Here is a 25,764-nt window from a genome sequence, read left to right on the forward strand (position 1 = left end):
GGGGTCTCTGCAGTATCCGGAACTTGCCGGACTAAGCACTACCTGTACTCCTACTGCTTCCACTAGACTTGGTAGCAGGGACCAGAGAATAAAATGACCTTTGTCGGAGGGAAGATCCACCCTCGTCGACCACGACGGTCTATTTACTCCTTGCTAGGAATGTGTGCCTGCTTTATTAGGTACAAGTTACGAGCCCCAGGAGGATATTCCTGCCAGAATACCCGGTTCAACCTTCTGCCCCCCCGGATCTGCTCTGCTCCAGGGTCAGAGTTTGCACCTTGATGTCGCTGTTTATTTATGTCCCTTCTATAAAATAGGACCAGAATCCCCATCAAGAACATCCTCAAAGATCCTCCATTTTTCAGTTCATCTTTTGCAGGACCCTCCAGCCCCTAAGACAGTGACAAAGCTACTTCTTCTTTTTTTTTAATTATTATTATTATTTTTTATTTGAGAGAGAGAGAGAACAAGCAGGGGGAGCGGCAGGCAGAGGGCAAGGGAGAAGCAGGCTTCCCGTGGGGCAGGGAGCCCGACGCGGGGCTCAATCCCAGGACCCTGGGATCATGACCGGAGCCGAAGGCAGATGGTTAACCGACTGAGTCGCCCAGGCGCCCCTCAGAAAACTACTTCTGAACTTGTCTGTCACAAGTAATAGGCAGAATGCGACAGCGTGCGTGCTTGGGAGGCTGTAATCGTTTTTCAGAATTGTTTAAGTACTGAGGAGACAGTACAGTGACGTGCAGGAACACAGAACTCGGGTTCAGAAGTTTGGCAACCCTGTCCCAAGCCCTTCCCTCACTGGAGGCATACCCAGGCAAATTATTTGATTCTTTGAACCTCGGCTATCTCATCTTTAAATTGAGCATCATAATCCCTGCCCTGCCTAACCCCGGTTGTAATGATACCCAGTGAGGCAAGGTTTATAAAAGCACCTTGAAAAATATCCTTATAAATAAGGTCTTTATTAGTCATAATAACACTGTTATTTACTGTGGATGTTGATGGTTATCAGCTAGCCTGATTTCGGAATGCCATAGCCTTCCTAGGCAAAACAGTCCTGTGTTTGCACCTCCTTGCGGGACGCCGGTCCCTCCTCTCCCCCAAAAGATGCCATCCAGGGAGGGTGTGTCTTCACTTGAAACACAGGCAGTGAGAAACAACAAAATATGCAAATGAGTTACGCTTCCTTTTAATAGAAGAAGCACTCTGAGTTACCACTCGGTATGGTCGACAACAAGCAAGAACCCATATTGTCCTAGTCCTACATTTAAAACCTTTTCAAGTTCTGCTCAGAAGAATTTGCATTTCAATGACACTGTGATAACTTCAAGCTATTCACAACATTTCAAAGCCTTCTCTTGCACACCTGGCAGTTGTAGGAGCTGCTGGGGAGCTGGCTATGGCTGTTTTCTAACAGCAAAGGCAATTATGTTGTCCTTTTCATTCTCAGGAGCGGATGTGTTTGGGCAATATTAACAGGTCTTATGTTCTGGACATGACAAAATATGGGAACAATAGCTCCACCCTCCAAGATATCCCACGAGAATTAATTAATCAGCATATTCAACATGGTGAACTTCCCTTTGCCACAAATGAGAGGAAACACCTTGTAGATAAAAGTTGACTTTTGAATAGAAAACCTTTCCCTGTACTCTGTACATCCCTTTAAAGAGAAGAGTCTCCAATGGATGTTTGTTACCTTTTTTTCTTGGCTACACAGGAAACTACTCTGTTCTTTCTACTTTTGATACCATTAGCATCCCCCTTGGCTGGGCAAGCATGGGATCTTGGGTTGATTTTATTTCCACTAAAAGTAAACCATGTTGCATACAACATGGTTGCATGTAACAGGACAGCCGTCTTGAAAATTATCTTAGATAATCACTACCCTAGAACACAGTACAGCAAATATGACAGATCAATTTAACTTAGGTAATATCTCATTATGATGCTTATAGATTGGTAAGCTTAGCTGTGAAAGTTAAGCATTTATAATTCATAAGCACAAATTATGGTAAAATAGGTGGGCTATATGCTATTAGAATTTCATATAAGCCACAGAATGATTTTTCACACAGAAATTTAATTAATAAGAAATTTACAATATATCTAATTAATATATGGTATCTAACTTTTATTAGACCCTCTCGTTAAAAGTTGAACATAAGTAGCGCATTAACACGGTAATTCAGCTTCTTGATATCTGTTGTAGAACTCATGACACAGGAAAAAGTACTTTTAACCAAAAGTAGGACCTATTTCTCTCCCATGCTTACAGTATTCCCTGGTCATTACATTCAGCACGTGGTAACAGGTACTTTGGGGCGAAGGAAATCCCACTTGGCCCACGGCCCCCAGTTCTTTCATTTGAAAGAACTCGAAGTCCCATTCAGTCTTGGGGAGAAAGGGCCTCGGGTCCCCCTAGGAGCAAGTAACTATCAGTTTTGATAAGGAAATTCCTTTAAAATGAAAAGTGGTTCCCCCAAAGATTAGAAGTGCTCTGTCTCACTTATAAATTTCAGTTGTCCCTCAAGTGATACTTCTTCCTTTGCATGACCATTTTGCAAATGATACAGAATCCCATTTTTCACAGAAGAACCTAGTATGGTTTGCACGGCAAAGATAACGGAAGCATGTTCAAGTCACTGCTGTCTGGAAATGTTCCACCAAAATACAGCCTCCAAGGCATTGGCGTCCTGGAGGCACAAAAGAAAAATCTGTAATCAGAAATCATTAATTAAGGTTAATTAAAGTCCACATTGTATCTGACTGACATTCATACAAAAGTACTGCTTACTTTTCTGTAGGCTATGTATACAGTACTGTGTCTGCCTGGACACCAAAGAGTAATCCCAAGCTTGTTATTGCCAAGAGGACAGCCGATTGGATTCACCCAAACTCTTCTTCCAATGAAAAAAAAAGCTTCTGATCTGAAATACGTCCTCCCCATCACTAGGCCTTTTAGAAAAACCCCCCAAACCAAAAACAACTCACGTAGGAGAATACTGTAAAAGGAGCAAGACCTATTTCTTACCCTGCCGAATAATCAGAGGTCCATCATATTGAATTTACAAATGCATGTTTTCTTTGCTTCCCAGAGATATGGGAAGGGGGAGGGGGAGAAAGGCTTGGGGGGTGGGGCACGGGTAATTGCAGCCTATGGCTAAACCAGACCACATGATCAGAAACTGCTGTGACACTTAAAAGTGTTTCTCCTCAAGGAATTCCGGTGCCCAGAATCCTGGTGAAGCCAGTAGCAATTAAGGCCATGTTATCCTTTTAATTTACTTGAAATTATTGGCCTCTAAAATCAATCATTTAGTGCGGTTGCACAGGGGAGGGGTCAATATAATAGGCACGTGCACTAAAAATGCTTGTTGATCTTATGCAAAAAATTTTGGCAGGCTGGATCTGGGGAAATTTAAAACGGCTGCTTTGAAGCTCACCCTGCAATAAAAACCAGTCATTTTCTAGTAAAGAAAAAAAGTGACTAATTTTCTAGATGAGACCCATTTAAATGAATTCAAGGTTTTCTTCCTGTGAATCTGCCTGGGGTTTATATCTGATGCCTCGCATGTCCTGAATTCAGAATTCAGTGCTGTTTGCTTCAAGTGTGAGGTGGTTTTATTTTATGTTTTAATCCACAAAGGAATGAAATGGCTTGGCTTAGGCTGGTAGGAGTCCTTGAAAGTCCACTTGAGAAATGGGAACTAAAGCATTAAGAAGGGCACCAGTATCTGTTACACAAGGTCAAACGTCCCTAACAAAGGAAAGCTGTGTTCTACATCCCCCACGAAGCACATAAGTCACTGAGTGTGTCTATCTCCTTCTTGCAGCAACTTACGCCTTCCCCCCCCTCCGCCGCCCCGTCTTTCCTTGACTCGGTCGCCCAACATATACACAACTGGACAGCTCTTCCTGATCATCCCCGAATCGCAGACCTAACTCAAAACAGCCAAGGATGAGGATTACAGAAAGGAAAGAAACGCTCACGGACCCAAGAGCTAACAAAGCAGTAGCCCCCTGGGCCGCTGTTGCCAAATGTGGTGAAATAGTCTAACTCCTTAGCAATGTGTGCCAACCTTAAAAGATAACAGGGGTTAAACCTGGGGTAAAGCACAGAACATTTCCATGGCCATGCCAGAGCACAACGTACAGCCCTCCTGAGGTCATCCTATTTATTTAGCCATCTGCGGAGCCGAAGCCGAATTATGAACCTGAAATTTTGAGCCAAGCCGTGAATGCCCTCATTTACCTCCACGCTGGTGAAGAGCCGTAATGAAGAGCTTGCACCCTTTGGCTTTCTTGTCGAAAGATGAAAGTGACATCAATCCCTGGACGGTAATTTTTTTTTTTTTTTTTTTACCAGCAGGACTGAGCAAGAGGCAAATCCTAGAGTAAATACCAGCTGGATGTGCACATAACAAGGTCCAGAGAGACACTCAGAAGTTGCCTCTTTCAATACAACCCTGAATTACACGAGAGGTGGTTTTTCGGTTCTTTCAGAGCACCACCACCACCAAAATAACTGCAAGGCTTGCAAGCCCCAGTCTATCTCAAACCTTTCCCAAGACGCCCCAACACTATCTGAGGCACTGAAACTATGGCAACCGAATAAGAAAGCAGCCTCCATGATTAATAGATGAAGATCCCAGCGACAGTGTCTAGCTAGGGCCATCATTCATGATGTGAGAAGAATTAGCACGGAATCCATCTTGCAAACCACTTACAAGTATTCTCCTTGTAAAAATCTACCCAACTGCCATTCTGCTGCATAGACTCTAGTTTAGAGAGCTATAAACAATTCGGTTTCTATTTATTGCTCGCCATGCAGAGATGAGAATGTTCTTAGTAACTCGGATGCTCACGTTTTTGGAATAATGAAAGGCTTACTAGACTGGTTTTCCACCTGGGTATTTGAGGCTTAAGAACAAATGCATTCAAACACCAAAATATGTGAATGGAGTCCTGTGGTTCTCCGGGGTAAAAAGGAGGAGAGACAGTTGTTGGATTGTTTGAGTGGGGTTTTGTGTGTGTGTGTGTGTGTGTGTGTGTGGAATGCAGTTTTTCATAAAGCATTCCATTTTCAGGAAAGGAACATTTCCATTCACCAGCTCAATCAGTATTCTCTCAGTTTCCTCACTCAAGGACAGTAGGAGTCTGGGGGGTGGGGTGGGGAAGCATTGGAGTCGCTGCAATATTAATGAAAAGATTGAATACTCTTCTTAAAGAAAGCTTCAGGAATAGGAAAAAGGAAAGAAGAATGGGCCCATCACAGAAAGCTTGTCTATAAAACTCTTATCTAACGTCCAGCCGTAATTAATATATTCTTCATTTCTTCCCAGTTCCTAAAATGTTGGTTTTCCGGCGGCATGTATTCACTGTGTTCAGTGACAGATCCTGTTGTGTTCTAGAAACGCTTCCAATCAAATCATGGCAAACGCTTGGTTTTAAACACGTAGGAAGGCCGAAGGGACGAGATAGGGGTGAAAGAGCATCCGCTTTAGAGATCTTCTCAAATTTTTTAATTGGCATGGATTCTTTGAATTAAATTTTCCACAGATGGCAGTTATAGGGTAGTTGGAAACCACTAGAAAGTGCCGAGTCGTGTTCAGTGAAAGCCTCAGGTCCACGGGCCGTCCGTGCAAATACCCGTCTAACAATATTTTCAGAGCCTTAGTCAGCACACTTGCTGCTAGGAAGACCTGGCCCTTCAGCCTTTGGGGCATGTTAATTGCTGATTTATTTCACTCTCTTGACATCCTTTTTCCACTTACAAAGTTTAAGAGGCAATTTTTTTTTTCCTCCCAGATGAAAATAGCTGTAATTCTAGGCCAGGGAGGGAGTCTTGTCCCCCCTGGGTGCAAGGAGGAGTCCGTCAGGGCAATGTGGTGATCATACCAATTTATTGCCCCTTCTGCTGTGCCTTTTAGGAGTGAGATTCTTCTCACTGATAAGAACTTGTATGACTATCATTTGAGTCTGATGTCAGGTAATAGGGCAGTGTACTAGTCAGTAAATACTAGCTCTCCTCGGGTCAGCCAACTAACTACTTGCTACATTTGGTGCCGAAGGTAGTGTTTTGCTTCTGCGGGGAGACTCACTGCTCTCGCAAACTGATTTCAGGCTTGGCCAGGGAAGAGTGACCCAGCAAGTGTATGGATGGCCACTACGAAAGCCCTCTGGCAGAAGTCCCAGCCATAGCCTCCTGGAGCCATCAGCCGACAAGCTTCTCTCCTATGACAGGTAGGGTCCTTGGGGTCAGTTCCACTTGTCCCTGAACCAACATGACGGGCTGCTCTCAGGTTCTCAAGTGCGTGCAGACTGTGTATTTTATTTTTAGATGTTAGTAAGTGAAGGCCATCCTTTTTTTTTTTTTTAAGCCGTCATCTAATGTAAAGTCTTATACTGTGGGCAGTGGTTTTATTGGTATAATGCTTTTTCTTCCATATTCTGGGTGTGAGATTTCAACATCCAAAGTCAGGAAAAGGATCACGTCTCCTCTTCCCATGCCAGTGACTTGTTCACACGCTTCCCAGCCGAAGACCCCCGTCACCAGGGCCAGCCCGCATGGGAATGTTCATTTCTGGTCCAGAGGTGGCTTCCTTTGTACCCTCTCTGTCTGTTACCCTTTTTACTCTCCCCAACAGGGCACCCTCCCTGACTTCTGTCACCCAAATAAAAATAACACCTAATATTTAATGAGCGAGTATCGTGTGCCACGCATTGGGCTGTGAATTTTACAGATGTTATCGTATTTACTCTTCTCAACAACCACAACATTAGCATCCTACTAGCATCTTACGGATAGATGGAAACCGAGGCAGAGAAGTAACTGGCTCAAAGTCACGCTCTTTGTAATTGGCAAAAAAAAAAAAAATTGGGATGCAAATCCCAGTGTGTTGTGTCTGCCTAAGAAGTGTGGTCTCTGCATTGTCCCTTTCGCTGCCCACTGCCTTCCCCAGACCGTCCCTCCACATTTATAAACCTGCTGTCTCAAAATCTTGGTGAATTTGCCCTTGTTATGGCAAGGATCCAAACTCCTTTCCTCCTACCGCTGCTTCACCCTGACACGTCTGTCCTACATTAATGCTTACACTGACATGAACTGTTTTAGGACCTACCTCAGCAAAAGCAATGCCCTTACTTTTTCTAATGCCTGGCAGAATGCCACGCCCGTGACCTTGCCCGCTTTAATGGTCACACTGAAAGCCATCGTCACTTTAGGCGGTTGGCCTTCTGATGGATAGAGTTGCTGCTCTGTGAAGACTGTGAATTTCCAATGAATTTGAGGATCTTACTTAATTTCATAATGTGGTTTATACGAAAATGTGACATCCACAGAACATAATTTCTCTTTTATGATTTAGAAGACGATGAAGCAAGATCTCTGCTCAGCCCAGGGTCTAGGGTGGGGAGAAAGGAATTAGCATCAGATTCTCCAAGTTTTCAGAGTGCATTTCATCTCTTACCGAATACATTCACATTTGTGATTTCATATTATTCTCCCAGCGGTCCTACAAGGTGGGAAGCATAGGTTTACTATTAACAAATTTTGTTGAAAGTAATGCAGCTTCAGAGAGGTCAGGTGGTTCATCCGAGGTAGTGAGAGTCTGGAACTCAGGACATCCAAGTACAGGATCTCCAACTGTAGTTACCACAGTACAAGGCAGAAATGTGGGTTCATAAGCATACTATCTTCTCCTGCCAGAAAGGTGAATTTTAAAAAGGACCATCAGCAAACTCCAAAAAAGCACAACAGTTCTGTGGCCAGTGGTTAGAATGCAGAACAAATGAGGCCAAGGTCAAAAGCTCAATCCCCATAAGTGCTGGCTGTCTTCCTAGCTCTGTTTCTTGGCAAGTTGCTTTTTACCTAACTCGCATTCCCTCCAGCTCCAGCCAGGTGTCCCACAGATGTGTGCTTTTGGCCACAGAAGGGGACTGGGTGAGAGTGTGGGAATGAGCAGGCTCCAATCCATCACCAAGACTGGGAAAACAACCCTCAGTGAATGTTCTGCTAATGGTGCATGAGACAAATCACCTGTGCACAGGGAAGACGGTGTCTCTCACACACGCGCGCACGCACACACACACACGAAGTATTTATAAGAGCAGATAAAAGAGAAAGATTAGATGCTTGCAAAAAGAGTCACTCTTTTTTTGATTGATTAATCAATTAACTGATTGAACAAATACTTGTTATGAAGGGCCTATGGTGTGCCAGGCACAGGTTTAGGTGAGATGAAGCACTAACACATGAAAAAGTTTTTCCTTGTGGCATTATGTTGTAGTGGAAGACAGAAGATAAACGAGAACAACATATAGTCTGTCAGGCTGTAAAAAATGAGAAGGGAAAAAAATGAGGCAGGCCAGCGGGGTAGGAAGCCTTGGGGAAAAGAGTGGAGTAAATAAGATAATCAGACAAGGCTTCAGGGTGAGAGTGACATTTGCAGAGACCTCAAGTGTGTGAGGAGCAAGGCACACAGCTATCTGGGGAAGGAGTCATCCCAGGCCATGGAAGGGCAAGGGTAAAGAGCACACGCCAGGCATATTCATGTAACCCCGAAGAGGGGTGGAGATCCAAGAGGTGGGGACAGGAGCGCAGATCTTGTAGGGCCACAAAGGATGTAGGTCGGACTTTGGCTTCTCTATTGGAAGAAGATGGGAAAGGATCTGAGCGGGAGTGATCTAATCTGGCTTTGATTAAAAAAAAAACCAAAAATCACTTTGGCTGCTGTGTTGAGCATAGTCTGTAGGGGGCCAAGAGCAAAAGCAGGGGGACTAGTTGGGAGGCCGGCACAGTAACCCTGTGGCTTGGCCAGGTGAGGGCCCCAGAGATGGAAGAGTTGGAGGAGGCCTGTGTGCTTTCGGAAGGAGGGGCCAGCAGCGTGGCTGCTGGGGTGGATGGGGGCCTGCAATAAGAGTCAAGGGTAACTCCTTAAGTTTTCACATGTGAGCGACTCCAAGGATGGCACTGCCATTTACCTAGATGGAGAAGATGATAAGAAAAGCATACCTGGGGGAAAGAGATCCAGAACGGGGTGCTCTGAACATGTTAAGTTTGAGACGCCTTTTAGAGCCAAGAAGAGCTACCTACCCTGTAGGATTTACTATTTGAGAGACCCAGGAGAGAGAGGTCTGGGCTCAAGAGGTTACTTGGGAAACACTGTGGTGAGTCCTGACCCTTGTATAGGACACTTTCCATTAGTGTAATTAGAATTACTCTAATCAAGAAGTTTTGCAAGAACTCACCTGCTTCGCAAAGCAGGATACCCTTGTGTATATGCTCTACTGTAATAGTCCCATGCTGAGAAGTATCCTGTACGCCCTTCTCCCCTTGAGGTTTGTGCGGTATGACATCTTACTTGCCCATTTCAGAGGGATTAAAAGCCTCCTCCCTCCCCTACCTTACCATATCCCCAGGAGGCCACCAGTGTGGTTGCCAGCAGAGAATAGCTCAGTTGATGAGAAAAGCCTTCACTCTGGAATGGAAATGTTTCCGAGACAACTCGGCTCCAGGGTCCCTCAAAAGAGTGGGGGACACTGATCCGGGAGGGTGTTCCCGGGCTCCACCTTCCTCTGGAAGTGGGAACACCCAGGGAACACCCTCTCTGAGAGGAGGATAATAAACTTTCTCAAACTGGGGCAGGGGAGGCAGAGAGAAGCGAAGCTTGAGTCTGGCGCCATAGACCACTGGGCCAGGGATACAGGAAGCCTCTCTCAGGCTTTATGCTGTTGCAAACGGCAGATGCTTAATTAAAGCATCTGCAATTAGTTTGGCTTGTTCTGTGATTCCTTTCTGCAAACAAATAAGATGGGAGAATATATTCGCTTTTGGCAATCTAGTTCTAAAAAACTTCTTCTCCCGTGATCACTCTTTTGTCCCGCTCAGAAAAGAGCTGAACCACTATGTACACAGAGTAAAGTATCTGCCTTACTTCCTTGTTCAAAACAGTATTTTTCCTTCTATTTCATATGGGAGTGCAATTACCCATTTGCTTTTAAGGCATGAGTATTTATTTTGAATTTAATACAAGTTCTTAATCTGGGTGGCTTATTTTTATTCAGTGAAGATAACAGTCTTCTAATTCTTGCTATCCTTTGATTCAACATACTAAGCAATGTTATCCGCCTACTCAAAATGCAAATGCTGTATTTTTTTAATGATGGGAAAAGCATTCACTAGACTTGGAAAGAACTTGAGGGCTGTGTGTTTGTGTATGTGTGTCACTGTGTGTGTAAATAGAGTTGCACTTATTGCCACTTTATAAGAACCACTCACTGAAGCCACTGTAGGGGGGAAAACGACAGGTCCACTCTAAGTGGAGAAATGTGAATTATGTGTGACCCTTTCTTTCATTCATTTATTCAACATTTACTTGGTTTCTACTCCAGTTCTTAGGAATTTTTAACCTATTGAAATGTAGATGTTTTATCCAATAAGTATATACTGCAGATGGCTCCTGAGATAATGATTTTTGGGTGGCTGTTTAAAATTTAAATATGGCATTATATGCATTATTGAAGAGTATGGCCCATCTCTACAGGGTGATAGTTGCAACACACAACACTTTGGGAAGACTGTCACCACACAAACACTGTAAATAAACAGGAACTAGAGTGCTCCCTTTCTGTCCATTTGAAAAAAGACATAACACAGAAATGAGGTTTTAAACCTGATACTCCATTCTTTTCTGCTTTCGGATTGGTTTGCAAAGTGCCTCATTCAAGAATATCCCAAAACCAAAATCATAATACAGAGTGGGGGTTACTCAAGAGTCAAATAAAAGTCACCATATCAACAAGCATGGGTAAACCAGATTCAAATAGTGCAATTATTTTTTAACAGATAGTTTAGATTAATAGGTGGAGACTCGGTTCTGCCACAGTATTTAAGGTTAGGTTAATAATTAACTTTGGTGCCTGGAGTAGTTTAATCAAAGCTTACTGTAAATCATAAAACTGCTCCATGCAGACTAAACAGGGTATTAAAAAATATACAAAATGCTTGCAATCTTGACCTCTCATAGCCATTTGGATAAGGTGTAAAAATACAATATTTTCATTCAGAATCGAGCCCAGGCATCTTTACACTGGGGGAAAAAGCCTAAATAAAGGATTCATGTGTCTGGAACCAACAGTCTTTCCCCTGCCATCAGAGTGGACTCGATGCCCAAGATGTATGTCTGAAGGAAGCCCGACAATTACCAGGATTAGAGAAAGACAAGGCAAAGACACTCAACCTTCCTACCCGGGAAAGACTTAAAAACCAGCGCTGGGGGGCATTACATAGCTTTCTTGAGACATGCTGGCAGAATACTGCACCTGGGTTAAACATCTTTTCAGATTTGAGGCAAAGAAAGTTGTGCGTACAAGTGTACCCATCTGCCTGCCTGTGTGTGTGTGTGTGTGTGTGTGTCTGCCTTCGCCTGTGTTTTAAACCTTTTCATGGATCACAGTCAGTAAGTAGCAACTTGATTTCCATCCAGCATAAGCAGAGAGCGATCCCGTAAGCAGAGAGCGATCCCACCGCGGCCATGAGTGGCCAACGCATTTTCAAAGCATCCACCTTGCTCCCAAGGACCGACTGGAACGGCCGTTGGGGCTGCGCAGTGCGATACAGGCCGGCGGCGGCTGCTGTTAAGTGCTTTCCTTGGCTGTGAAGACAGCAGGTCCTCCCCTGCTCCAGCAACACCTGGCTCCCTGTTCCGTTCCTCCCTGGAGATCCGCCGGCTGGAAAAATGCGCAGGGCACCGGGGTGGGGGTGGGGGTGGGGGTGGGGGGGAGGCTGGGGATGTTGCACTTGGAACTGGGGCTTACAAGCCAGCGAGTTCCGGCCCCGTGTCCACACGCACCCGCGCGCCAGCCGCTGTCCAGTGGCCGCACCAGCATCCTGAATCCTGCCCCCGAACTTCCCTTCCCTCCGCCTCGCCACCGCTTTCTCGGCTGGACCAGCAAGTGCATTGCTGAGACCCCAGCCCAACTGACTGCTGGACTGGGGAGCCACTGTCTGTGGACCAGCATCTAACTCCCCGCGTCCTGGGCGGTCCACCCGCTTCCCTCCGGATTCGGTTTCCCGCGGGCTGCACAACGCTGAGCCCCAGCCCGTCGTGCCCGCCGCCCCCAGCTTTCAGAGAAACTTTCCAGAAGCGCCGGGTCGAGTGACCCGGTGCTGGAAAAGGAGGAGGCGCTGGGCGGAGGGGCGGCGAGGCGGCGAAGGAACGGGAAAGACAGCGGAATCCTGTTTCCTTTCCCGAAACGCGCAAGTTCGGGACTGCTCCCTGGCTCCCCCTGTGTACCGCTCGGGTCGTGGGAGGAGAGAGCGGACCTCAGGATTCTGCTTTGCAGCGTATACCACAGTGGGGAGCTGAGAAAAAAAGCAGAGAATCTGGAGCAGAGACACTTGCCACCCAGCGGAGTCATACAGGGAGGGTGGGCACTGTCGAGTTAGCTCCCCAGCGCCCCACTGCCCGCGAGGCAGCTCTCTAGGACGCGGCGAGTAGTTCGGCCATCCAGAATCTGGGGCCCGGGCAGAGCCCTTGTCTGGGTAGCCAGCACTGGGTCATCCTTTGCAAGGCTTTCCACCCTTCCCCCTCCAGAGACAACTCCTTTCCGTAGAGGGACCCCGTAGATTTGGGGGAACAGCGCAGCGGGCGCCAGCCTCAGCGTGGCGGGCTCTGTACTAGAGGGGGACGGAGCCGCGACAGATGCTGTCCTCGCCGGCCAGAAGGGAGCTGCAGCGGGGGGATAGAGGACCCAGGGCGGGGGGCCCCGCGCCACCCCGGGGGGAGACCATTCCTGGGCACTCATTCGAGCAAACAAAGCCCGGAACCTCTGGTGCCAGCGGCCGCCAAAGCCGGGATGTCACCAAGTGGCAGGGCGCACGGGTACCAGGGCCATTACAAGTTTCCCGCACTCCACAGAGCCCAGCCCGGACCCCGAGCGGACAACAAAAGATTCTCTTCGCTTTCTCCGCGGAACCCCTTCTCCCACCACAGAACCCAAACCTGGAGCTGGGCGAAAACTGCGCTCTTCTACCCAACGTCCTCCAGCCCTCGAGGGCAGAACCCTTTCCCCAGCCTTTGCATTAGGACCGGGCGTTGCTGAGAATCCCACCCTCTCGGGGCCTCTCTGCTCCCTGCTGGCCCGAAAGTGAGGACGAGCCCCGGGTCCTGCACACACATTCCCCAGCCCCGCAGCACCGCGCGGTCGCGGTCCCGGGCGGTGCCCGGGCGTGTGCGCGGCGCGGGTGGGGAAGCTCGCGACGCGGAGCCCGGCGGTCTCCCGGGCACAGGGCGGAGAGGAGCGGCGCGCTGGGCTCACGACTGCTCCCAAGGGCCGGGCAACGCTCGGGAGACAGACACCAGACAAAATAAAACGCAGCTACCACAAAGCCGACAGCGCGTGCCGGCCGCGGCCCCGGGACCCTCCGGCTGCAGCCGACCCGCCAGGGAGGTGGGGCGCGCCGGGGCGCCCGTGCCGTACCTTTTCGGTGCATCGACGGGCAGGCGGCCGGGGCTCGGAGCGGGCTGGTACAGCGTGTATCCCATTTAGTAATCCATTATCGAGGAGATCTCTCCGGGCCGCAAGCTGCGCTCTCTCCTTTGCAAGCCTTTGTCATTCCTACATGTGTGCTCCTCTCTTTGGGGGTAACAGTCGCGGCGACTACTTTCTGGGAAGCAAACGCGCTGTGTTCATCTCCAGTGACAGGCGCAGAAGGGGAGAGGGAAAAAAAGAAAGAAAAGAAAAGAAAAAAAAAAAACCAACAAGGAAGGAGTAAATGTTCAAGAAACTCTTCTCCAAATCCAAATTCCACTTGGATTCCACTCCGGTGAGTCCCTTCGGTGGTGTCCGCGCGGATTAACAAGTCATTTCAGGGTGGGGGGCGGGGTGGGGGCTGGGGCAGGGGGCACGCTGTTGTCCCCGCTCTGCGACCGCGAGCGCTGCTGCCCGGGTGTGGCGACGCTGGCCGCTGCCGCCGCTCCTAAGCGGGCCTCGCGGGCGGGCGGCCCCGCGGAGAAGCGCCGCTACTGCGTCCCGAGCGCCTGGGCGGCCGAGTGCGCGGGGAGCGGAGTTGGCTGCAGCCTCACCCGGTGCCGCTCACTACTCCTCTGTCACTGGAGAGGCCGCGGCTCCCAGGCGGAGCCAAGTCCCGGACTGGATCGCGCAGAGCGGACTCTCCTCCTGCAACCCCGCCTCCTTTGGCTGGCGTCTCCTCCGACCCAGAGGAGGGCTGTGGTGTTTGTGTGTGAATGTGAGGAAGCGTGGCGGAGAGACGGAGAACCTACGCGGTGTGGCTGCAGGTGGAGCCTCGCACCGACTGGCCAGCGAGGCTCCTTCCACCACGATTCCCGGCCCCCGCCGCGCTCCGGGTGGAGGTCCCGGTGGGGTTGACTCCGGCTAGAGCCCAGCCCCTGCTTCCCCCACCCCCGCATCTGCTCTAGCAAGGGGGAAAAAAGAGAGGGAGAGAAAAAATCCCGGACAGCATTGCTGAGCCCTGCCAAATCAGAAAAATAAATAAAAATAGACGTAGCGCAGGAGCGAGTTACAAGAAAGGATCTGATCATCGATTTTCTTAAATGGAAAAGTTTTAAAGGATGAGGGTAAGTGAACGATGAGCCTTTCTAATTCTGATTACTGTGTCAGGAGGTAGATTCCAGAAGTGATGGACGCTCTATGCACCCAGATGCATTGGATAAAAGCCGGTGCGGTTAAAAAAACACACCTCGAAGAAATGAACACAGTTATTAGCGCAATACAACATGTTAATAAAGCGTGTTAAGTAAGCACGTAGATTGTGGTACAAAGAATGGTGTTATCACCAACAGCCATAATCTGTTTTAAAACTTAGAAAGTGTGTGGACTGTCCTCAGAAATAAGTAAACTTCAGAAATAAGACGCAGACAATTGCAGTGAGGAGCCAACAGCTTCGTGGAAGAAGTACATCGCAACTTCTTACACGGCGCTATTGTTAGGATCACACGGAGAATGGCAGCCACAGCCTTCCTCCGCCGCGTGAACTTGCAGTCGCCAGAAAGCCTTGCAGTTACAGGCTTGTGCCGACTGGTCCGGTGTCCCCCGCCCGCGTGCCGCTGCTCGCTCCCCGCCGCGCCCGCACGCCCCGCTCCCCAGTGGGCTTCGCAGATGGTGCGGGCCCGGAGCCACAGCCTTTGCAGAGAGGAACACTGGGCGGCCAAGCAGTTCTCCAGGCGGTATTTACCAGTCATGGGGTCGGCCGGCCGAGAAAACCACTGGGAGGAGGATCGGGGTCTCACTTGCCCTTAGGCCGAGTGCCCTCAAAAGCAGATGCATCAGAACTGTACCTGTTCCCTAATTGGGGCCAGGACCCGCGTTCTCTTTTCTGCTCTTCCTGCGGGGAACCCAAGTTACGTACAGACAGCTGCTCGTGAGGACTCACGAAGAATAAATGCACATGCGACAACACCCTGTATCTACCATATATTTTTTTTTCCACAAACCACCTGGAAAAGGTGGCGAGAACGGTGAGGCAAGTCAGGCTCTCTGCTGTTCGCCAGAGCTGCCAGCAGGGGCCGCTGTCCCCACCTTTCCCAAGCAAAAGCCACAGCTCCTGGGTGGCGGGGGGGGGAGGGGGCGCGGCCCTGGGTGCGCGCGCAGCCCCCGCAGCACGCGAGCGGGCCCCGGGAGCGTGCACAGGGGCGTGGGGGGCGGCGGCGGGCTCGGCTGCGCATTCCCGCGGCAGGGTCGGGGGCCGGCTCCGCGACGTCTTCCTGGGATCCGAGCCGGACTGGGGCAAGTGCCCTCGCGGGGCCCGGCGGGCTTGATCCTCAGCTGCGCTATTTAACGCCCGGATTTCGGCTGGTGACGGCAGGGCCACTGCGAACCGGGTCCTGGTGCTAGTCCGTGCGCCCCAGGCGCGCTCCCTCGGTCCCAAGGTCGAGACCAAGAGGCCCCCGGGGAGTGGTTCCCGCCCGGCACCTCCACCCCGCCGCGATCGTCGAGGCCCCTTCTTCGCCCTCTGCCGCTGCTTTACATGCTAATTGTGTCTGGGAAAAGTTCTTTAATTGGCAGAATTAGGCAGAGCAAACGAATTGTTTCACAGGCTGAACCAAATTAATTCCGGGTTTAGCTTCTTTCCTTGGAGAAACAAACAATTAAGCTGTCTTGTTTGCTTTATGGATCTATTGGAAATGCCCCACATCGGGTTTCAGGATATGTTTTTAAAGAGAAATTATTTCCATTATTAATACTTGCATGTTTAATTTGCGGTAACGCTGAGCGAAGAAGCGAGAGATTAAATTTACCTGATTTTACATTATGGAATACAAGAAGAAAAGAATTTGAGTTAACTTTCACAGGGCTACTAAATACCACCCAGAATCTTCCTGGCAATTGTTAGATCTCAAAGTTTCACCATCCAATGAGGCGCCCATCCTGTCCTGACGAGGTGAGATTACATTTCCACCTGCCAGCCAGGGGAGAGATGCTCCCAGAGCTGGAAGAAAAGCCAGCTATTGTGTCTCTCCCAAAGCCCTCAGGGGAGCACCTGTAGGGAGGCTGCCCAGTGAAACCTCATGATGTCATTTCCCCTTCTGTGCACCTCAGACTTGCTACCAGAAGCCTGCCTTAACTTTTCAGTAGAACCACTGCCTTTCCAAAGCCTGCCATCTACCCTGTCCCTTCAGGGAAAGAAAGCCAATGGGGGTTAAAGAGTCCCAGAGCGTACGAACTGGAAGGAAATTTAGACTGTTTGTAGTTAAATGGCATGAAGTGGAGTGAGGAAGGCTCTGGAGGTGGGCTATGCTTATGTAACTTAATAGCTGGTGACCCTGGGCAAGTCACTTACCTCTCAGAAGCCCCAGTGGGTTCCCCTGTAAAGGGGAATTCATGTACTCACTTCCCAGGGATTGTGTGGATTAAATGAGAGGGTGAGTGTAAACCTCGAGTCTGAGTCTAGAGCCTGGCACACCCCACTCTGTCAGGGTTAAGTAGAGTTGCAGTCATTCTTGTCATCCTCTACATCTGTCCCCCCAGCACGTTTTCCAGCAGTCAGATGGGAGGCACCGAGGGAAGATGAGGCTTGTTTTATGTCAGTGCTGGGAGTTACCCCTCACAACTCTTCCATAAATGTTTCTGTGATGAAAATACCTGCTTCCCCCCCCCCCCCCCCCGCCCCACATCACCTGGGAAAAGTGTAGAGGAAGATTAAAGAGGTAAACTCACACGGTATCCTTTTAAAGACCACGTCTCATTATTTGATCAGAAACTCTGCTTTAAGACAAAAAGGTGTGGTGGACTTGGGAGAAGAGGGGTCTGCTAGGCTTCTTGTGGGTGTGAGTTCCCGGGGGACCCTTGGGGAGTGCCGTGCAGTCATAATCAAGAAACCTCTGGATCTGCAATCCCTTCTCCAAAATTCCCCTCAATTTCTTGCTTTAAATCAGTGGTTTTAAAATCCATTTGCACATTAGAATTACTGGTGAGTTTTAAATGGCGCAAATCCCCAGGCTGGAGAGATTCTGAATTATCAGGCTGGGGGCAGCACCTGGACATGGTTATTCTTTTCCAGCCCTCCTAGGTGATTCCAGTGTGTAGCCAGGGATGAAAACCACCATCACAATGAATCCGGGCTGTTTTCTAGAGCACGGCTTTTCCCTGGCCTTTTCTGCTGGGGCTGGTTCTTTTCCCTCTTGTTGGGAAGTCAGGTCATTGGCTTCTCAGATAATTTCTCCTCTCTGAAGCTCCTGGAGCTTTGGAGGCTGTGTTCTACAAATACATTGATGCTGTTTGTCATCCACAGATCTCGTTTTATGCCATTTCCAAAGACTTAGCACCAGGTGAAATGTCCCCCTAGGAGTCCCACCACCTATCACCATTCACGGAAATGTTAGCATCCACCTAACCACTGACCCTCTGTTTTCCCAGCTTCTTTCCGCATCTATGCTGTCCTTTTCCCTTACTTAACTTTGCCCCCCAACCCCCGCCCCTGACTCCAGGGCTTCGTGCTGGGCCTTGTTATCTGAAAAGGCTCCATTTCTTAAATCACTAATTCAGACGTCCTGCTTTCCAAACACAGCTTCCTCTCATCACTTGCATACCCTCTGCACACACTCTGATTTCATGAAGGCCTTCAAGCTGTGGGTCCTGCCACTCTCCATCTGTCCATCATCCAACCATCCATCCTGTCAGCCAGCCAGCCAACCAGCTGTTTGTCCATCCATCCATTCATCCCTCCATCCACCCCTCCCTCCATCCCTCCAGCCAGGCAACCAGCCAACCAGCTGTTGTCCATCCATCCATCCATCCATCCATCCATCCATCCATCCATTCATCCATCCATCCATCCATCCATCCATCCATCCTTCCCTCCATCCCTCCAGCCAGCCAGCCATCTGTCCATCCCTTTCTTTCATTTCCCTCTCCATCGAGCAGAGTTTCATGATAACAATCTCTCTTTAGCAAGCACTTTCAACTCCCTTGAAAACCAAACTGTCTTTTGGTCACCCCCATCTGACTGAAAACCAGTTCTGAATGATAGAAATATCAGCCTGCTTTGCCCTCTTGCTGGGCCGCCGAAGCCTGAGAGAACACAATTTCAGTTACCCTCCTCAGTTGGTTGAACACTGCGCCTCCTTGTCATCTTCCCTTTCTCTCGTTAGGCTCTGACTTTCCCCCCTTATCCAGATCTTTTCACCTCGGTGCCTCCTACTTCCCTGAAAACCCAGAGTCTATCACATGGAACTTTTTGTCCCTCTACTCATTCTTTCCTGCATATCTCCTCTTCCAGGGGAGGCCGTGCCTCTCCTCCAACTGAGGCCAGGCCCTCCACCTGTTTGATCCTTTACACTTACTCAGAAATTCTTTGCTCTCTTTCCATCTCACCTGCATCTCCCCATTGGCAGGTAACCAAGCTTTAGCCTCTTCTTCCAGTTTTAGAAACGAGCCTTCCTTGCGTCCTCCGTTCCTTTCAAGCTTCCCCTTCTCTCCTTCCTTCAAAAGCCAAACCTCACCAAGGATTAGTGACAGGCACCACTGCTACTCTCTCCTCTCCCATTCACTCCTTCCCATCTGGCTTCTGTCCCCAGCACTCTATTGACCAGGCTTTTGCCAAGGTCCTCAACAACATCCGTGACCATAAATCCACTGGACATTTAGGGTTTTCTTGTTATTTGTATCCTGAGCAGTGATGAACAGGACCTCTCCTCCTTCCGTGAAATATTCTTTGCCCTTGACTTCTACAACATAGAGCTCTCTCCCGGTTGTCTTCCTGTTTCTCCCATTCATTTCTTGAATTTGCTTTTCTTTTGAGGAAATTGAAAGATACAGAAATTTTCAGAGAAAAATTGAGCCTCCCAGTTTTTACTACACAGAATTAGTATTTAATATTTTGTCATATTTGTTTCCTGTCTTTATTTCAAGAAATGAAACATGGTGTCTGAAGTTTCACTTCTGTGTAGTCCGCACCGCTCCCATTTCCCTCCACTTCTCCTGAGTTTTCTGTGCAACTCCAGAGTTCATTTTCTATTCTTTTACATATATCCTAGGTATCCAGAACCAATATACAGCAGTGTTTTTGGTGGTTTCCCCTCCCAAATTAACATAAATAATATCCCATTTACTCTTGTCCTCAAATTCATTCTCTAAATTTAGCTAAAGTGATCTTTGAAAGATGAATATCTGATCACATCACTCCCCTGCTTAACATACTTTGGCATCCTGAGGCCTTCATAGGGCCTTCAAGGCTGTGCACAATTTGGTTATCGCCTACCTCTCTGGTCTTCTCTGTCTACCATGCTGCCATCAATTTTGTTCCTCTCTGATGTTGCTGGTGTGGAATGTTCCATGCTCCTTTGTAACCAGAGACCTGCCCTTGTGCTTCTGCCTGGAACACTTCTTTACCTGGTTAACCTGTACTCATCCTTCAAGAAGGACTTCCCTGATATTGCAGAATACATCATACCCTTCCATCATGTGTTCAAAGTCCCCTGCCAAATTAGTCCATATATCACAACTAGAATTAATTGTCAGTGCAATTATTTGGATGCCTCTCTTTCTTGTTAGGGCAGAAGCTCCTTGAGTCCTGGGACTCCATCTCTTTTGTGTCTCTTGTATCTCCAGCATCTAGAAGAGAGTAAGGGCTCTGCACATAAGAGAGTGATGAATTAGTGAAAGCAGTGAGTTCTTTTTCAAGGATACGGTAGGAAAAGAAAAAATAGATTTTTGGATGGGATAGGACCCTTTAAAAAGGGAAAGAGAAAAAAAAAAACGCTAGAAAGTTGTTTTGAGTTTCCACTTCTCAAGATGCACAAAAACTAGGCTTTAACCCAACATGGAACTTCTAATGTGTAGCGTCTGATTTCTTTCTGGAATGAGGAAAAAGGGATTCGCAGATGTAAGTGATGGGGAAATAACCACAATTACAAAACAAGATGCTTGAAAATCCGCAGCCGTGAGGATATAAAAAGGACTCTGAAAGACCTGCGGACAGAGATAAAGTGCAATTTGAATCCGCCGGGAACAGGGTCAGAACATCTCGGAGGGCTGCTCGCGCGGCAAGCTGGAGCTCGTAACAGTGATTTACTGTCTGTCCTCCATGAATAGCTTCACGGGTGGTACCCTCTCCGGCTTTAACAGTCCTGCCACTGTACCACCGTGAAGCTGGGGCCCTGCTCGCTTCTGATACCAAATTATTGTTTGGAAAATGAAGAGAATGCTAGATTAGAAATACGGTAATGAATGAACAATAAATGTTAAGTAAACCAGAACTCCCATTTCTCGCCCCTTCCCCCCCACAAAGGCTCTTTACATTAAATGGAAGTCTTTGGTTATGTAATACAGAGCAAAGACTCTCTCTGGCCTTGTTTTCATCTTGCTGTTCCAACATAACTGCTCTTAATTGCCCTTCTTACTAACGTTTAGACTGAAAAGTATCTACTTGGATATAAGTTTGTTTAAAAATGCAGTGACTGAAATGTAATTTATACTTTTCATAACCAGATAAACCAGATGATTAAACACCACTTTGGAATTTGCTGTTTGGCCAAAAGAATGATGGAAAGCAAAATAGAACTTTTTGGAGGAGAGCTCTTTTCAAGGCCTATGCTTCCAGGTAGTAGAAGGCCTGGCTGGAAGAGGGAATTGTTCTGGCTCATGCTTAAATATAAAATTAGGCTTCAACTGGTTCCAAATCGACGTTGTAGATGTGAGAAAACACTGTACTGATACCAACTGAAAGACTTTTTCCAGGCTGTTTAGGATGAATGTGTATTTAAGGGTAATTTTATAACCAGAGAAATGGAGACAATGAGGGTGTTTTGTTTGCTTTAACTTTAAAACAAAAGACAGCTGTCTGAAGCATCTAAACTTCAGCTGGATAATAGCGGACAGTGAAAGTACCTAAAAAAATGATCCAATCTGCTCGGATCTGAAGTCGATTTTTTAAGAAAGTATAAAAAACGACGTCATTAAGTATAAAGTTATCCCCTGAAAACTCCCCTATACGTGTAATTATAAAACGTAAAGAGGGTTTCCTAGTGTCTTAACCTGACCTTGGATTTTGTACCTGGGCAGGTCTTTAGTTAATAGTCCCATAAAACATTGACGCCACTTAACGAGCTGGATTTAAGAACGGTTCCAGAGATAACTTGTAGGTTGAAATGAGCTCAAACATTACATTTTGAAATAAGTAACGTATTCTTTGGTACTTCCTGAAAGTTTCAGACGATTCACTAGTTTTTAATACTCAATTGGTACTTCACCAAAATTTAAGACAAGCGAAACGATTGATGTCAGTTTCCTTGTGAACCCTCTTAAATACATTTTTTCATAACCAGGTACTTATTAATATAGACGAGAGTGTTACATTTTTTGCATTCGAACTGAAGACCTCCACACCTGTTTTCTTAAGCAATCCTGTGTCAGGAACTGTTAGTAAGACTCTTATAAAAACACACGTTCATTTCCTCATAGCTCCTTTCTTTTCCATGCTTCAAAGGCAATGGAGATATTTCCTTTCTTCAGTTATAGCCTTTTAAAGCCTTTTCTTGTTTAAGCAAACTTTTGAAAGTCCCTAACCCTCTGCCTCTTCCTCACCACTGTTGTGCCTTCCTCTTCCCTGCCCTTCAAACAAGATTGCAAGCAGAAATTTTTGAATTTATTAAGGTCCAGTGTTGACATTGTCCCACTGGATTCCCTTGCCTCGGGGACTTCTCCCTTTCTGCTTTAATCAATACATTACTTTTTCCAGTTGCTTTGGGTGGGGGGAGGTGCAGAGGGGTGTGTGTGGGAGAAAACGTTCAGCTATTTTTCTTACAAAACACAACAGAGAAGCTGTAATAAGAATGTTGTATAGTGGGGCGCCCGGGTGGCTCGGTCGATTGGGCACATCTGCCGTTCGGCTCAGGTTGTGATTCCAGGGTCCTGGGATCGAGTCCCGCATCAGGCTCCTTGCCCAGTGGGGAGTCTACTTCTCTCTCTGCCTGCTGCTCCGCCTGCTTGTGCTCTCTCTCTCTCAAATAAATAAAATACAATCTTAAAAAAAAGAAGAAGAAGAACATTGTATGGCAGGGTTAATTTACTCAGTGCGGAGCAAGAATCAGCCTTGCGCTCTCAGCTTCCTATAGGTGCATTATTGGGTGACAGTAACCCAGGTGATGGTACTTGACTTCTCAGTATTGTGTCTCTTGATCACAACGCGACGTCATCCTTCCGGTTGCTCAGGCCCAACCACTTAGAGTCATGCTTGACTCCTCTCGTTCTCCCATTGGTCACATCTGATTCCTCAGCAAATCCTGTTGGCTCTACCTTCAAAATCCATCCAGAATCTGACCTCTTCTCATTTCCACCATCACCGCTCAGGTCCAAGTCATTTTCCTTTTCATCTGGTGCCTTCCAGGAGCCTCCTGACTGGTCTCCCTGCTTCTGGACTTGCTGTATTGTGTATCCTACACTCTAGTACCCAAAGAGTGGCCAGAATGTTCCTTGAACTTTCTTTTTTTAAAGATTTTATTTATTTATTTGAGAGAGAGAATGAGATAGAGCATGAGAGGGGGGAGGGTCAGAGGGAGAAGCACGCTCCCTGCCGAGCAGGGGGCCCGATGTGGGACTCGATCCAGGGACTCCAGGATCATGACCTGAGCCGAAGGCAGTCGCTTAACCAACTGAGCCACCCAGGTGCCCGACAATTTGACTTTTAATTGGGTTGTTTATTTTTTTTATTTTTTTATTTTTTAAAGATTTTATTTATTTATTTGAGAGAGAGAGAGAATGAGAGACAGAGAGCATGAGAAGAGGAGGGTTAGAGGGAGAAGCAGACTCCCTGCCTAGCAGGGAGCCCGATGCGGGACTCGATCCAGGGACTCCAGGATCATGACCTGAGCCGAAGGCAGTCGTTTAACCAACTGAGCCACCCAGGCGCGCCGTTCCTTGAACTTTTATGATGAATTCCTTTCACTCCTCTGCTCAAAACTCTCCAGTGGTTTCTTTCCCATCTCCTTCAGAGCAAAAGCCAAGCCAGTGCCATGTGACCTCCCCTTTCCAGCCTCCCCTCTTCTTTTCCCCTCACAGTCTCCACCCTGGCTGGCCTCCAGCCTCCTGCATATGGCGCCTCAGGCTCTTGTTTTTCTTCCTCCTGAAACACCATTTCCTCAGATATCCATAGGACTCCTCCCAGTCTTTGCTCAAATGCCAGTGTTCACGGATCACCATCTGTGAAATTAGAGCTCCTCAAGCTGGGGTACTTCCTTCTATTCCCCTTTCCCTGCCTGTTGTTCCTCCTAGCCCTAACTGCCAGATGACCCTGTATATACTTACTTGTTCTCTTCTTTAGAGTCTGTCTCCTGCCACTCAGACGGAAGCTTCCTCAGGGCAGGAACAGACTTTCACATGCCACCATATCCCCAGCTCTTAGGACAGTGCCTGACGCATCCTAGAAATGCAGTAAATATTTGCTGAGTGAATGAGTAAGGCACCACACTTTACCACATTTAATGTCAGTCACAGCAGGGTCACGGGATACATGCACTATGCGCCCCATAACGGTGCAGAGCGAGTAGCTCTCTTGTCAAGCAATGCTCCTAAATGGAGTTCTCTTTGACAGGGTCCCTGCCTGATGTTACCATAGGCAGTATGTGGTGTGTTTTTGTTTTTAATAGTTTGCTTTGAGGCAGTGTTTGCTGTTTGGCGATAAGAGAAGGAACGGGTAGGCTGAGCTCGGAGGTTCTGAAGGAGAAATGCTTGCTCTGGACGAGGAGGATTTTTCTTGCTACTAGGGGGTGACCCACGTGATCACATCCAGAGACCAAGAGGAAAGGGAGCGCTAACCTCACATCATAACCTCCATGCGGGCCTCCCTTTGAGCTTGGGCTGTCTTGATAACGCATCACAGACTGGCTCTCTTAAACAGCACATGTTTCTTTTGTCACCGTTCTGGAGTCGAGAAATCCCAAATCCAGGTTCTGGCTGATTCGGTTTCTGGTGAGCACTCTTGCCGGCATGCACATGGCTGTCTTTTCTCCCTCTCCCTGTGTCCTCCCCACCCGTGAGGGACAGTGAAGTCTCTTCTGTCTCACTGTTGAAGAACACTAATTCCCTTGGGTAAGGGCCCCACTCCTATGACCGTATTCAACCTTCATTACTTCCTTACTCCAAATATAGCTCCCCTGGGAGTTAGGGCTTCAACATAGGAACTTAGAGAGAACACAAGCACTTAGTCCCTAACAACCTCCCTTCCAGGCTTAGCTGAATCCTGTGAAATCCCCTGCCCACTGCCCCCCAGGCAGGCTTTGACAGAGCGGAGGGGCCTGTAGGACCGTTTGATGCAGGTACCACATTCGGGAACATTCTCCAATAATATCTCTTAAACTTTTCTTCACTTCATATTCATGCACACACCCATAGCACATACAAAAAATATGTATAACATACGTATGTGTATAAAATATGTGGAATATATGTAACCGATAAACCGTCGTGTTTTTATTTTATAAATTAGATATTTGTACAGTGCTTATGAACCCATTTTAGCACCTTTTATCTTTTAATACAGTGCAACATCTAGCCTCTCTCGACATCACAGGGACTTCCTTCTGGATTTGGGGCACTACGTCGACCATGCGTGCCGTTCCTGTTACTCTTGGTTATCATCCAGATGTTGGCCCTTCCTTCCAGCGATCCTTCCCTGGGTCTGACTGTTCATACAGCTCTGTGCTGCTTCTCTCCCAGCTGGGTCTCCAGCTCCCTCCTGCCTTCCAGACCTCCCTTCATTGTCCTTATCTCTTTGAGACTTCTCCAGAATGAACAGTGCCCTGCCATATCCTCAACATCTTCATTGACTAATCTTTCCACCTCTGGTTCTCCCCTGATATGGCATACAGTAGGACCCTGGGCCCTTCGTGGCCATTCTTAGGTGATGAGGACTTCATCAGTTGTCAGGGAAGAGCCAAAAACATGCAAAGTGCTCCCCAAACTGATCGTCTCCCAGGGTGTAGGGCTCACGGTGGAGGGCGGGGGGTGGCAAATAAGGATGGAGGCCTGGGTTCTATAAAGTGAAAGCCTCTGGTAAGGGGAGGAGAGGCAGGGGAATGGAGGGGCAGCCCATGTGCACAAAGCTCAGATGCACCCTGTGATCCTGAGCCTTAGCTCTTTAGCTGAAACCTAGCACAGTGCCACTCACAAAAAACACCCCAGTCAATCCGTGTAGCAAGCATGTTCTCAGAGCTTCATGGTGGGTAGCCGGCCTGGAGCTGACTTTTCGTGGTAACTGTGAGAGAGGGTCCATGATGGGGGCTT

At 47.8% G+C, this 25,764-nt stretch overlaps 1 protein-coding gene across 3 annotated transcripts in view; it reads right to left on the bottom strand.

Annotated features, from left to right (window-relative positions):
• The window catches only part of SEMA6A (semaphorin 6A), a 128,067-nt gene extending 113,941 nt beyond the window's left edge, over nucleotides 1-14,126 (bottom strand). For all 3 annotated transcript variants that reach the window (XM_045891358.3, XM_045891348.3, XM_045891368.3), the window contains exon 1: nucleotides 13,486-14,126. The gene's annotated coding sequence lies outside the window, so the exon portion shown is untranslated. The remainder of the gene's footprint in view (nucleotides 1-13,485) is intronic.
• Between the last annotated feature and the right edge of the window lie 11,638 nt (nucleotides 14,127-25,764).

This window comes from Mirounga angustirostris, unplaced genomic scaffold, assembly GCF_029215605.1.
Source record: "Mirounga angustirostris isolate CCGP_5_RB_7025 unplaced genomic scaffold, mMirAng1.0.hap1 SCAF_7, whole genome shotgun sequence".
NCBI classification, from domain to species: Eukaryota; Metazoa; Chordata; class Mammalia; order Carnivora; family Phocidae; genus Mirounga; species Mirounga angustirostris.